A 14,494-nucleotide genomic window follows, 5' to 3' on the forward strand; every position below is an offset into this window, starting at 1 on the left:
CAGTCATTGATAATTGACTTAGGAGTTTGTATAATAAATACATGTTATAGATAAAGGTTCTTAACTTTTTTTTTTTGCAGAGGCTAAGAATTTGTTAGGGGATGATTGGGTGCAAAAATAGTACATCAGAGGATTGTGCAACGGTATGCAAATCAGTATAAAAGGGAGTCTTGGAAAAAGGTACTCTCTGAAATTATATGCGTAGACATCATCATATCTTATATTAAGTGCTCAAATGCTAAATGTTGTATTATTATGCTATGTATGAACCATGTTCTATTGATGACCAAAAGAAACATAAAATGCTAATCAGATGGTTCATATGATGAATTTAGATTAAATTCCACTACTACTGAAGAATATACCAATCATATTTTTATTCTTAAGTGGTAAAAAGCCTTTAGCCACTGTTTTCATACCGTGGTAACAACCACCGTGACAAATACTTCTAACAAAACCGTGGGGAAAGTAGCTCTTATATACCACAGTTTTGAGTAAAACAGTGGTATTAGGATTTACAAACCGTGGTTAATAGTCCGAAAAGTTTGCTCTTATATTTACAAACCGTGGGAAATAGTGATGATAGATACGACGGTTGGATACAAACCGTGGGTTATATAAACTGATTATACCTCGGTTCTTATCAAACCGTGGTGTATAGTCATTACAAACCGTGGGTTATATAAATTGCTTATACCTCGGTTCTTATCAAACCGTGGTTTATAGTTTTTTTTTTTTTTTTTTTTTAAATAAAAACTCCTAATTATTTGATTCTAATCATATTCATTCAACCTCGCACCTGCCCATTTTCACCATATATATCCACAATTGGATTTAAAAACACATTGCTCAAATAAACAATTCATAGTGCAACACAAACAAAAGAAATAAATTTACACATCTAACACAAAGACATTGAATTGCTAAAAGAATTTTGAACTTTTTTGAGTCATCAATAATGAAAGAAACATCCAAATTTACTTGTTATATCAAAATAATAATGACCTAACTTGTTGCATCAATAAAAAAAAACAATCTATTTGTTCTATCTAAAATATCAAAAAAAAAAAAAAAAAAAAAAAATGGTGAGACCAAGCACCACACCTTAACTGGAAAAGGGTCAAAACCTAGCTAAGACTCGACACTTGTCTCGAACGCTCCATTATGCTGGATGAATCTAAGAATTTTAAGTCGAACAACATCAAGTTCCTCTTGTGTGTATGTATCTTTGAGTGATAGATTTGTCATCTGCACGATCAAAGATAAAAAAGTATATAATAACTAAATAATAAAGAGTAACACAAAATAGAGATAATAAACCAACTATGCGTAGGACCAAAGTCTAAAATACCCTAAAAAAATTTATCTAAACAAGCTTCCATTATTTCCGTCGTCATAAACTTCGTTACATAATACCCACTCTCAGATCACCGGGGGGTAATGCGTGCCCTATGTAATCGACAAGTAATGTAATGAAAAATAATGCAACTACCACCTCAATATGCAACCTTGCACTAGTACTTCGCAATAGTCTACTCCATCTCAAGGTTGAAATGTATAAAGAAATATATTGTCCTATTTGGACTAAAATACAATGTCTGTAGTGCTTGGCATGGGTCACTAATACCTTTATAAGGGGAACATGTATATGGGGAGAGAGAGAGAGAGAGCACTTCGTTTGCGCAACCATCTATCCCATGTAATAAGTCCAATTAAGATATACATACAAGTGAATTAGTGAACCTTAGTTTAAACGCAAATGCAGTACAAGTGATTGTCCACATGTACAAAACATGATCCCATCAAAGGTCATAACTGAAAAGTAAGAACGAAACAACTAAGGTGTAGTCGCTTATCAATCTTAAGGAGCTCTAAGTAACCATGCCCAGTACAAACCTCACCTTCAGTACATTGTACATAATGGCCATATAGAATGTTTTTTTTTATGAAATTTCTCAAATATATATGCAAGAGAAAGGAAGACAAGTAATAAAAAAAACAACACTTGTCAAATATGATGGGGAACTTACTTGTAAAGGCACTTGTAAATTGTGGAAGTGTTGAAAAATGAAAACACAAAGAAAATGAATATCTCCTTGGTACAAAAAAAACTGAACTAGAAATACCACCATAAATCAGAGAACTAACACACTACCAATGACCAATCAGCTATGAGTTAAATACTTAAGCGACTGAAGTAGTTATAAGCTTCTAGCAAAGTCAGTCTTTGATTGGGTAAGAATTATGAGCAACACTAGGACATGTATATATAAACTAACCTTTATGATGTAGGTTATCCAACACCTGACAACTGAAAGAGTATGCTCCACTGAGTTGAACTTGAGCCACCTGAAAAACATACCAACCCAATGCAACATTAGTTTAAACAAAATAAAGTAAATAGGTCACCAAAATAGAAGTAAACAATAATTTACCATAACCATTTTGTCCACATCCAAATGTTCACGAACAACCAACAAAGCTGCCAACAAAAGAAATTAAAATACAAACGTATTCCTAAACAATATAAATCAGCCAAAGTTATTAGTCCTAAGTGAGCAAGGTTTGTTACAAACAAACTGATCCCATGTTAAATAAACACCCAATAAGTTTTCCAAATTCAGCTCTTGCAGTACCCCAAGTAGATAGATTACCTTATGAAATCAAAGGTCCATTGGAGCTTACTTCTGTGCTTTGAAATACTTAGATACTAAGAAATCCAACAACCCAAAAGAAAACTAAAAGAAGACAACCATACATACTACTACCTGTCAACAATAAATGCATGCTATAATTCCACACAAAAACAAAAGGATCAATGGGGATATCACTTTTTTCTACCAAAGCATAGACCAAAAACTAAATATGGCTTGTTATCGATTAATTAGATTGGCGTAAACTCGGACACCAAGAGTAAAACTCAACCTTTTTCCTATCAAATGTCTTCGTCGATAAGTTGAATGCCAAGTTTCATAATGACATAATAACTAAAAGAAACACAAACACTAAAGTGAAGTAAATGTACAATGGAAATATCGAAATATAGAAAGAAAAAAACAAGTATAACTAGCCTCGTGCTTTAAAAGATTGCCTCTGTAATCTGCAATTAAATATCATGTGAACTGAACCACGCTCATAATAATAATAGAATGTACAGTTCATAAATAAGTAGAGAAATTCTGCCAATTGGATGCATAACTAAGAATCTAAGATTCAGATAAAATGTTTCGAGTATTTGAGGAAAATGACAATACCTTAAACACATTCATCTCCTTAGCATTGACCAACAACATCATAATAGTAATCCTCATACTTCCTAAGCCACACCAACAAGCACTTCTGATGGTGTGAACCTTGGACAACCTGAACACGCCCAACCATGTTACTCATGTTGTTAACAATTCTTGAAAATAGATCCTCTAATTGTGTCAGATGATGGGCAAAATAGTGGCTCACTTCTAATTAGTTATGTAACTTGCTAAAGAGTAGATATTATATGGTCATAGAGCCATAGAGGTTTATGTGGGGTTTAATATGTATCATATTCAAAGTGTCAAATTCATGGAATACCATCAAATGAAGAATATCAGCTAACACGTGCAATATATAGCCAAAATAAAGTAACTCTACCATCCGAAAAGTGATTCTTGTAATTGCAATATGGAACACAACATTAGGTACTTAGAAAAGAACAAAAAACAGGTCATAGCACTAAGTAAAAGCAACAAAATAGACAAACAAACAGTTCATATCATTGACATTTTCATAGAAGAATTTAACGAAAAAGACTAGAGAGTTGAGAAGCTTGATGCAGCAACAAAAAAACCAATTTAGAAATTGAGGCAAAGTGGAAACTCTAATATAAAGAATGAAAAAGTACGCAAGGTGCATCTTCGATTCTTAAAACTATAAACCTTAAATTTTGAATCTAAATCAACAAATCTACAGTAATTATACAAAACACTTTCATCTGCTACATACAAAGTCATTAAAACTACCTTAACATACAATAGGCAAATTATACCCAATTACAATCATTGGCCTAGCTACCAATTAAAAGAACAAGAACAAACTCTTTGTATATATATATAATTGCCAGTGGATATGATTGTGTGTTTATTTTTGTAAGTATTAGTGTTGAAAAGCAAGCAAAGCAAAATAACTATGACTAATAGGACTTTTTATCATAAAGATGGTGAGCATTAGAAACAGATAAGAGACAAAGAAGTAGATGTGGAAAAAGAATCTTACTAAATCACATTCCAATTAAGTTCAAAATAATCACAAAGTTGTATACCAATAATTCATTGCATAACCAAATCCCAATCCAATTCACAAAAAACCTAGGTCGAGTTATTGGAACGTTATGGCATTTTGCTTCAATTCGGATAAACAAAAAAAAAATTATACATATATTCACTTCAATCCAAAGATTTAAGGAAACCTAGAAGTCAGTTTCTCCATTCATGATAGCTAAACAAAAATAACTAACCTTGAATAAAATCCTTTGAAGGAACATACAAGAACTATTTTACCTTTACAGAAATCAAACGGTTCAAAGCAAGTGGTGACCAAACACATCTCAAAACGATGACGTCGCTGCTTTGATTCTAAACAAAATGAAATTGATAAAGTGGCATATTAAATAGAAGGAGCGAGAGACCTTTGGATTGAACATGCATTAAAATTTGTAGACGAGAGAGATGACGAGGGGGAGGCAGCTACATCACCATATTAGAACATCACAGCAAAGCAGTCATACTCGTTGAATAGAAGTTTAATGGACATATCAAGAATTACTAAACTGAAACCAAACACATTAAAACCCTTCGGAATACAAACGTATGTACTTACCTCTTTTAACATGAAAAATATTGCATTAAGATTGGTCCCTTTCGCTAAAGCACGCGTTGCAGCAGCCTAGTAAACAATTTTAAAAAAAAAAAATCTTACAAATGATAACATAAAAGGAAAAAAAATAAAAAAATAAAACCTGAATAACTGGACCGTCTGCCAAAGGATCAGAGTATGGCACTCCTAGTTCAATTATATCAGAACCACATGAGTCCAACACTTTGAGTGCTTCTGCTGTTGTCTTTAGATTGGGATCCCCAGCTGTAATATAAGGAATAAATGCAACCTGTTGAATCAAATATCAGCAAAACAATCACACAAAAAGTGGATAACAATGGGGAAATAATTAGTATTGAATTACAGAGGACTCAATATTGTTGGGTTTACAGCTGTTTCCCTTGCCGCCTTCTCGCTTTTGCCATTTTTAGTAATGGGACTTCTTTCAATTCCTCGAATAAGGCCTAAAAAATGGCTAGTTGTTGATTTCAGTAAGGTGGATTGGAGGAGATACTTTAATAGTATGTTTTGGAACTTAAATTACTGGGATAAAGCAAGTACATTGGCAGGGGAGGTACAAAATCCAAGCCGGATATTTCCAAAAGCTCTTCTTGGGGCTGTGGTTTTGGTGGTTTTATCATATCTTAAGGTAGTGCACGCTCTTATGGTATTTACTCCTAATTCAACCCATATTCTAATTCAACCCACACTCTAATTTGAGAGCCCAAACTAGCATTCACGATGACCCATCATAAAACCCAATACAAATAAGATGATTTATCAGCAGAAACTACCAATTAAAGAGTAGCATCACTAACCTTGAAAAGTTGGAGGCAGGCAGCCCAAAGTAAGTTCTTCAAACTCCACTGAATCAATTTTATATTTTGGAATTTGCTCAGCTATAATGGGCTTTGCAATATTCTTTGCAGTCTTGCAGATGACCTAAACAACAAACGTCAACAATTAACCCATCAAAAATAGAACTATCGATGCTTATTCAAGCTTCTAACCGCAAACAAGTAAGTTTCTCCAAACCAACAATCACTCACATCACATAGACATATATGTCAATGAGAATACCTCGAGGATATGTCATCTTCACCACGCCATCCGACAATTCGGTAGAGGCACCTTTGAAGCCTCGTGCTCTCCTTCACCACTACATCACATAAACAGTTTTTTTTTTTTTCAAAATTGCCAATAGATAAGCATGAACTTAAAAGTATGAAAGCTTCAAATTACTAGAAGAGATATAAATACCATCTACCTAATGGTTGATTCATGTGATGGTTAATCGAGACGCAAATTTGGTGATCACCATCGGCTTTTTGGCTCTGATTTACTCAATGGACAAACAAAACAAGGCGGTTGAGAATCTCAAAAGGTACAAAAAGGGCAATACAAATACAAATGTATGAACGAAGCAATATGACCCAACACAACTTACTTGCATCCAAAAGAAGAACCTCCTATTATGCGTGTTGAACTTCAAAAGAAATACCCTCCCGGATGATTCAATCGATCTGAATAAAAAGCACATTTGGAAATTGCAAAGATGAAAAGCCACAGATAAGAGTAAGTAAATGACTAATTAAGAAATTTTCAACAAGCGGAATACCTTTTCAAAACCGCTTCATCGAAATATGATCCGATCCTCGCGGACATTTTTACATCAAGGCAAACTAAATAGCTCTACTATAAACTAAAAGAATATATATATATATATAGTTCAACATCTACTGAGTTATCCCAAATAAAGGAGCAAAAGTGAGTCATGGTGATAGCTAAAGTTCCGATCACCATCCTTACTTCAATCTGTGCTTCCCATATGCTCCTATAGTTTTAGTGTGTGAATGCCATGTGTTTGGGGACTTGAAAAAAGGATACATCCTCAACTACATTTAGTGTCCGATCAAGCCATTGAAAATGCACCAACCCTTCCTCACCCTCAGATTACAAACACAAATAGTTTACAAATACAAACCACGGACTACATTTCAACTAACCCAAAAAAAAAAAAAAAACGTACCCTTGCTATGCAAACAAGACCTTTACGAGTATCAGGAACAACTCTAGTTCCGTCCATAATCATTTTACCGGCACGAAACTCCAACATAATTTCCTACTAATCAATTAAATAATAATAATAATAATAATAATAATAATAATAATAATAATAATAATAATAATAATAATAATAATAATATAACACGGTGAATATTTCAATTACATGCTTTTGGTACAAATATATTTATTTATACAACTACTACTAGTATAAATTGAATGACCAGCTACCATACTTGAGAATAGCAAATACCTTTGAGCCAAAATTGGGGAGAGAGATATCAATACTTGATAAACCCTAGCTAATTGAAAAGAGACCGATAAAAGTTAGAAAAGAGATCTTGAACGAAGTTGAAAAGAGTGAGTTTCAGCGCGAGACGATTTTTTCAACTTCTTCCAATTTTTATTTTTTTTAGCGAGTGGGGTTATGGTATATTGGCTTTATCCACGGAATACTTTTTTTGGGCAAAATATTAACCACCTATTTTTTAGAAACGGTGGGGTATACGAATATCAAAACCAAAATTTAACTATATTAGCTTGTTCCGTGGTATATGGCATAATATATACCACTGTTTCGCAATACTAGTGGTATATGCTTATACCAAAATTAGATCAGCCATCTTTACCGTGGTAAGTGCCTATTAGCCACTGTTTTTGGCAAAACAGTGGTATATACCATTTTATCAACCGTGGCTAATGTGCTTATCTGTAGTAGTGTTCATACTTAGGATGTTTACTTGCATCTTCATGTTTACTCACTTCGTTCATATTTAAACAAATTCCTGCGTGTTGCAGTAGCTTACACATAATTAAGTTTAGTACAGACTACTAGATATTGTATATCGGTTTGAGTAAAGTGTTTGATTGGGGTTACTGAGAAGAGATAGCGATCTTCGGCATGTCATAATGGTCTCTCTCTCTCTCTCTCTCTCTCTCTCTTCTTTTATTTTTTTGGATTGAATTGAGTAATTAGAGTTTAATTGCTACTGACTATTTCAGTTTTTTTTTTATTGAGTTCAATAGTTGATGATGAATTTCTTGATATTCAGGATATTGGTCTTTAGAAAGGATCAAACTAATGCTTAGAAATTGCTTGCAGGTGCGTGTGACAAGAATTGTTGGAGGAAAATACATTGGACTATTAACACCAAATCTCGATTCAATTAGGACTATAGAGTGAATGTACAATCTGAGGTACGTAACGTACTATTAGTCCACTAAAGTGGTATTTACAAGCCTGAACATGCACACTATGAATTCACTAGAATTAGAGCATAGGCAATCTATATGTATATTGTTATGTGTTTTTATGTACAATATAGTTCTGTTGGAAGTTAGATCACTAAATGGATAGAGTCTTGTGACAAAACTTTGAAGGGTTCTCAGGTACCTTTTAAGACCACTTTCATTGTCAGTTTGTCACCTCCTTACAAGTGTAGGGTATGCTCACTTGAAACATATATGGAGTATGTGTACTTTTATTATTGCCGCAATAGGACTGGTCACGGACATCGTTAAGCCATGTTAACAAGAAATGGAATAATGGGATGGTGAACATATATAATATTTATATGAAGAACTCAATTGTAGAGTCCCTAAGTATTTAGTGATATATAAGAATAGTATGGGACAAAGATTGTCAAAAAATCATGGAAAATAGATTGAAATTGATTAACCTACCATATGAGGTAAAATATCTTGAAAGAGGAACTTAGTGGTGGAGGCTCCAAGTGTGTATGCTAAACAACAAGCAATCATTTGTACTCTATGTTTGATGCCAGGCGTTAAGACGTCTGCATTTAGAAATCAGTTGGCCGAAAGAGAAGCTCAACTAAATCTAAGAAACACGTTTCTCTGTTTATTATAAGTTGCACTACATACATACAATGCGTTAGTGTATGTGAAAGTTTAGTAGTTTGTATGACACTATAGGTAGAATTGGTTCTTCTTAATTGAGACATGAAAGACGATTGAGAAATTGATGTATTGAATCGATTAAGACATGAAGGACGATTGAGAAATTGATGGATTGAATTGAAAGTAGGGATAGGGCCACATACCATAAACAACCGTTCGTTATATATGTTGATCCCAGTGTACATACATTCACCCTTCCAACAGTTTTGATCCCCTTCGTTATTGGTGACGGACGCAATACTTTCTTCACATGTACCATATTCAAGTGGACACCATTCATCCATTCCACATGGAATCATCGCCAAATTAAAAGATATATCATCTATGAGCATAATAATTAGAGTTCGAGAAAAGCGTGATAACAAAGTGTAAAAATCAAGTACGCACTACACATGCTCTTTTAAGATCATGCATGCAAGTATGCAACTCGATCGGCCAACCATTGTAGAGAAGGTAACGAAAGGAAGGAAACTATTGTGAAAATCTTTGGCACAGTTTTGTGAATGATGTGTTACAGCCATTAATGGATGCTTACTAATCAGAAAAGTGAAAAAGCTCGACAGTTAACTTATGATGACTTCCCATTAGAATTTGTGTGGCACAAAGATACAAAGGTATGAGTTATAATTTTGATAGATCGGAAACAAAAATTAAAGTAATCTTTAACATTGTCATATTTTTTTGCAGATTTGGACAGAAAGAGCTCATAATGGCATCAAGATTGGCAGGATATATTATGCACAACCAACGCAAGGTGAAAGGTTTTACTTGCGAATACTTCTCAATATAGTAAAATGTCCACAGAGTTTTGAAGATATAAGGACTGTGAATGGTAAAACTTATGCAGACTTCAAATCAGCATGTCATGCGCGTGGATTGCTACCATGTAACAGTGAATGGCACTCGACGATTAAAGAAGCATAAAAATGGTCTAACAGTAGATCATTGCACCAGTTATTTGTTACGATTTTACTATTTTGTCAAGTATCTGACACAGTTGGATCGTGTGATCAGCATTGGGAGATGCTTTTGGATGACATATTGGGTATGAAATGATTAATTGTTCACAGAAAAAAGTCCCGAACTCTTAAGTGGTACGCACTTACATTTTTACGTAATCTAAATTCATTAACAAAAGCCCAACAAAAGTTTTTAAAAATTAAAGAGACCCAAATTAATTGGCCTTAAATTTATAAGTGAACAAAAGCCCAATCCAAAAAAAAAAAAAAAAAATTGAAAAATTAACAGGCCCTTCTGATGGGTTTAAAAATAGTAGTCCCGACCATAGGTTGGGCTGCATGGCTAGTTTTAGTTTGGAAGTCTATTCCTTATAAATTTGGTTTTCTTAGTATGTATTTGGATGACAGGTTCATTTGGTTATTATTATGATTCATCCTCTCATATACTTCAATTCAGACAATACTGTCATATATTGTTTCTCCCATATCTTACACTTCAATTGCTCTGTTGGGTTCGTGTAGCTGACTGCATAAAGTAAAAAAAAAAAACATGTATGATAAAGCTTCAAATTCCGATTCTGATTTAGGGGGAGTTTGGCAACACCTCCAAAAGCCACTTCCTGACTTTTTAGAAGGACAAAAGCAAAAAGCACATTTGCCATTCTCCTGAAGTTAAAAAAACATAAAGCTAGAAAGACAAAAATATAGCTTTTTGAGAAGACAAAAAATTGCTTCTTATGTAGCCTATTTTAATTACTTTTTAATTTTTGCTTTGTACTTCGTCTCACTTGTTATTAGATATACTAGATCATGGTTCAAGCGCTTAAGTGTATTTGTCAGTCCGGTTGAGTCCAACCATTCCTGTCAATGAAGGTTGTGGGTTCGAATCGTGTCAGTTACAATTTTATTTTTTTGGTGAGCATGTATACTGTCTCGAACTCGGATTCCTTGGAAAAGGATAAGAGCTCCATTCCGCATTTCCGCAACGCACCCGCAACTTGCCTGGTAATATTTGAGATCTATATATACTGATATTTAAAATTGATTTCAATTTAATAGTAATTGTAATCTAAATCAATACAAACACAAAATATTGATTCTTAAAAAAAAACCCGTCGACTTCAAACTACCAAAACCTAATAAAAAAACAAAACATTCGACTACTAAATATCCCTTTCATATCCCATTCAACTTTCGCATGAAGGATTGGAGTTTGGGTAATTGATACAATTGATAACCCTACAAAAAATTGAGTTCAAGTTCGAAATTTATCCGACGGTCCTGAATTTTAACACTCTTTTGACAAGATTAGACACATCCGATTGGCCTGATTTTTTTGTAGAGATACTATCCATGGTAGAGAGATAATATCTATCAAAAATCAACCCTTAAAGCAATCTGCAAGTCTGCTTTTAGATTGCGTATGTCATTTCTATCATTATATATATATATATATATATATATATATATATATATATATTTATAGCTCTCCCCTCATCAATTGAGGAAGAGTTTTGAGAGTGTCCACGTGGGCAAAACTAATTACGATAAAATAGGGAGAGCTAAAAAAAATTCATCTACTTTTTTTTTTGTGCCCGAATCAAACCCCAACAAAAACCCCAAACTCTCTCACAAAGTCAAAAAAAAAAAAAAAAAAACGGAAAATTGTCGAACTCAATTCCCCACCTATCAGGCCCGATCATGAGTGAATAGAAAATCGAAAACGTACATAGCTGTTCCAGCGGAAATACTTGGAATAATTCTACCACTTCTACTAGGAGTAGCCTTTTTAGTGGTAGCTGAACGTAAAAGTTCTAGGTATGTCATGTCTTAACTGCCTATTACGATGTAGTATCTGTTATAATGGATTCATATTTTAGATTCTAAAATTCTACTTTGGATTCCAAGAGAATTGAACTTGCTTACCTGTGTTTAGTTTTTCACCTCTTGCACGAAGTAATCAAATGAATATCCATCTGTAAGAACTTCACTTGGACTATAGTGAATTAGTGATTGTTTGATCGACCTTCATTTTGGTATCTTCCCTCCTATGTGTTATAGGCCGATTGGTCCTTTATTTAGTCGTTTTTAATCAATACTAAAAAAATATACTTTGTCTTCTTATACTGAAAAATAGATGAACAAAGTAAAGAGAAACAACCAATTACTATGGTATAAGACAATTTGACATCTTATTCGTTCGAACTTATATTTCCATTGGTTTTGTGTTTTTAAACGTAGTGTTTGCTTCTTGGATTATCAAGTTCTTATACACTCTTTGCGTTTTCAGTATCACATTTTTAATTGATAGACTATTTAATTTTATTCTCGTTGTCAAGGATGATATTGTAGCGAGGATTGAGGACCGTATTTCAGGGTGGACTTTTCTTCCTAAGGGTATTGTGCTTACGTCTCTCTCTTTTTAGATTCTAGGCCTCAATTTCATTTTGTTATATCGTTGTTGCCTTTGATCGTGTACATGTACATATGAAAAGATGTTAAGTATACTTTTACGAGAATAGTGAGCCTGTGCAAATTATGCATTATGTTCATGAAGATACTAGAGAGCATCTTGATTACTATGGCGATATAGCTAGACTGGGATTTGACAAGTCATTGATGGCAACAAGTAGTCTTGTATCTATCAAATGTCTCTCATGGTGGCAAGACTTTCTTCCCAGAATCAGAGGTATGTGATTGGAAGGATATTCCTCAACACTACTATTTACTTATTAGCTATTATTCCAATTATAATTTCTGAATGACACAATCATATATTCTCACATCTACAAACAGCCAACCGAAGGAAGATACATGGTCTGAGTGTGTGCAAGGACAGATTATGCCGTCAAACCACTTAAAGGGAATGCTCTTCTCTTCTTTAATGTGCAACCCAACACACCACGGATGAAAACAGCTCAAATGCTAGATGCCCTGTTCTTGAAGTGAGAAGTGGTGTGCCACTAAATACGTTTAAAACTTATCTTACTCGATAATTATTTATCGCTGGTTGTTTAGATTTTACATTTAAATAATTATTTCCATTATGGATTTAATTTGAGACATTGATTTATTAAAACATATGTTGTTATAATTCATTTAATAAAATTCATAAATATAGAAATAACAGAACATGTTGGTAGGACTTGGGTTTTGTAATTTTAATTTCTTATTTAGGTGTTAGGTATGCAGCAACTTGCAAGGTTAAGAATGTCGAAATTGACAAATTATCGTCCAATGGAATGATTCGTCACTCCTCTTTGGTGGCTGCGAGATGCTTTTATCTTTTCAATTAACATAGGTGAGGCATTTTTACTGTGTTTTCTTCTCCTTTCACAGTTAGATGGTTTAGTTCATTGTTTATTGCGGCATTTATGATAGTTTTTATGTATATCAAAATTTCTTTTAGAAAGAAAAATTTTCAGTAGGAAACATGAGCTATATATGACTCTTAGTTTAGGCTTGCAAATAGTGCTCCTACCACCGAAGGTACATAGCCAGACGATGGGAAGATACCAAGACATTGAGAAAAACCATGAAGAAGAGAGGAGTTAAGAATTCCCCGGGGTGTTGTTTTGTTGAGGTGGATGATGAGGTGGTTCATAAGTTCATTGTTGGTGATAAAACACATTACACTGAATATAGTGCATCTATCACTACTCCAGAGTTCATACACACTATTGAGCTTGCAAAAACTTCAAGCAGTACCTAACATGCTCAATGGTTCACTTTAGAGTAAATATTAATTTGCTCTAAAAATCTCGGCAGATACCATTACCAAGAGGACACCCTCCTTCACCCATTTACTCAAATGGTTCTACACACCATGTTAAATCTTTCCTCACTTAGTACATGAATGATATACCTTTTAGTTTATCGGAAATTCCATATGTGCATCTGAATATATTTATTTATTTGGTAATTCAACATAATAGTAAACCTTCGAATTAATTAGTCTAAATAAATCCAACCTGAACGGCATTTTCATGCAATAAATATTTCCTGTCGAGATTATTTAATATTTATCGGATATGCGTGTTTAACAATGGGTCGAGATGTCCACGGAGTCCGGCCGTGTGATATAAAATATAACTGAGGTAAACAATGGATCAGAGACGTCCATTAGAGCTTAACACGCAAGATAACCAAGGTAATTAAAGTGCCTACCAAATTCATGTTCTTTATCTCCTGACGTAACTTATTTTCAGGCCGTTAGATATTAATGTGGTTGGATTATCCAGATTCTGTGATTGTTATACCATTAGCCATTGTCTTTGTTTCATGAGAAGTAGTTTTTGTGTTACATCCTGAAATCTATTGTAAATCCACTTAAATAACCAAGGTAAAGTGCCTACCAAATTCACGTTATTTTTCTCATGGTGTAATTTATCAGCTCCATAGATATTAGTATTTATGACTATCCACAATATGTGATTGTTATACCTCTAGCCATTTCATTGTTTCATTAGAAGTGATTTTTATATTACAACCCGAAATCTATTGTAAATCCAATTTTCAACTTGTCATGTGTTTTGAAATTTATTTTCCAATCCAAATAATAGGAAATTGTTAAGTACTACAAATCAATCAATCTACCTTTCTCGATTTCTTGCAGAGAAAAACAAAATAAGTATGGGAAAAGGTAGGGTTCAGGTTTGAAGAGGATTGAGAACAAGATTAACGGAGACAAGTTATGTTTT

The 14,494-nt window shown here is 33.7% G+C and overlaps 2 long non-coding RNA genes across 5 annotated transcripts; both read right to left on the reverse strand.

The window, feature by feature from the left end:
* Positions 1–920: 920 nt before the first annotated feature.
* Positions 921–5,872, reverse strand: LOC147518932 (uncharacterized). Of its 4 annotated transcripts, none has more exons than XR_015214160.1 (8): positions 5,670–5,872; positions 4,994–5,140; positions 4,855–4,920; positions 4,536–4,721; positions 3,255–3,363; positions 2,436–2,482; positions 2,280–2,349; positions 921–1,248 (listed from the first exon to the last, which is right to left on the reverse strand). It is a non-coding gene; the product is annotated as an uncharacterized LOC147518932 (long non-coding RNA). The 4 variants fall into 4 exon arrangements; XR_015214159.1 differs by having other exon boundaries at positions 4,536–4,610; positions 5,670–5,870; XR_015214161.1 differs by lacking the exon at positions 4,536–4,721.
* Positions 5,873–6,547: 675 nt separating this feature from the next.
* On the reverse strand, positions 6,548–7,404 carry LOC147518933 (uncharacterized). Its single transcript, XR_015214163.1, has 3 exons — positions 7,169–7,404; positions 6,881–6,973; positions 6,548–6,798 (listed from the first exon to the last, which is right to left on the reverse strand). It is a non-coding gene; the product is annotated as an uncharacterized LOC147518933 (long non-coding RNA).
* Between the last annotated feature and the right edge of the window lie 7,090 nt (positions 7,405–14,494).

The sequence above is a fragment of the Coptis chinensis genome, chromosome 2 (genome assembly GCF_015680905.1).
Source record: "Coptis chinensis isolate HL-2020 chromosome 2, ASM1568090v1, whole genome shotgun sequence".
Lineage (NCBI taxonomy): Eukaryota > Viridiplantae > Streptophyta > Magnoliopsida > Ranunculales > Ranunculaceae > Coptis > Coptis chinensis.